Raw genomic sequence first — 698 nt, forward strand, 5'->3', positions numbered from 1 at the left:
CTGGCCATTCTCCCACAGTTTGAGTCCTCTCCTCCAGTCAGCAGCAGGGGCTCCTGGGGTTCCCTGTGGGCAAGTTGGTTTGGCAGTGATTTAGGGTGGGGTTCTGAGGTAGACGAGAGGAAAACTCTGAAGGTCTGATATACAAGGGAAGCCATTTTAGATTTCTGTATCAGGATGACTGCACATGAACTTTGTTTAAACCAAAAGCCTGACTTAAGACGGCCCGCTACACACACACTGAGCACCTGCTTTGTGAATGAGCAGCCTAAGGAAAACCAGCTTGTCTCTGACATATCATCCACGCTCTGCTCCCTGCATTCCGTCAAGTTAAAACTCTTAATTCCTGCTTATATGCTAATCTTTAATCTTCTGAGCTTTTACAAGATGTAAAGAAGTATGTAATGCTGTAGACAGGTCACTCTCCAGAACTCTTTCTTCCCCATGAAGATCTGTTTCCCCCGCAGCTCTCCTAACTGGGGTTTGAATGAAACTCTCTATTTTCTTCTTGCATTAGCGTTCTCGCCGGTAAATTTGCATGGACAGGGTGGAACAGGTGGGGTGGGGCCCAGGGAGGAGGACTGGGCACACAGCTGCCTCTGTTGACACAGCAGCTCTGAGCACAGTCCTGGGCTGGGAGCTGAGCTGCCGCAGGGCATCAGGGGCGGGCTTCCCAGGCTGGGGGCGGGGGGGGGGGGACT

Source organism: Ursus maritimus, unplaced genomic scaffold (assembly GCF_017311325.1).
Source record: "Ursus maritimus isolate PB19 unplaced genomic scaffold, ASM1731132v1 scaffold_2, whole genome shotgun sequence".
NCBI lineage: Eukaryota > Metazoa > Chordata > Mammalia > Carnivora > Ursidae > Ursus > Ursus maritimus.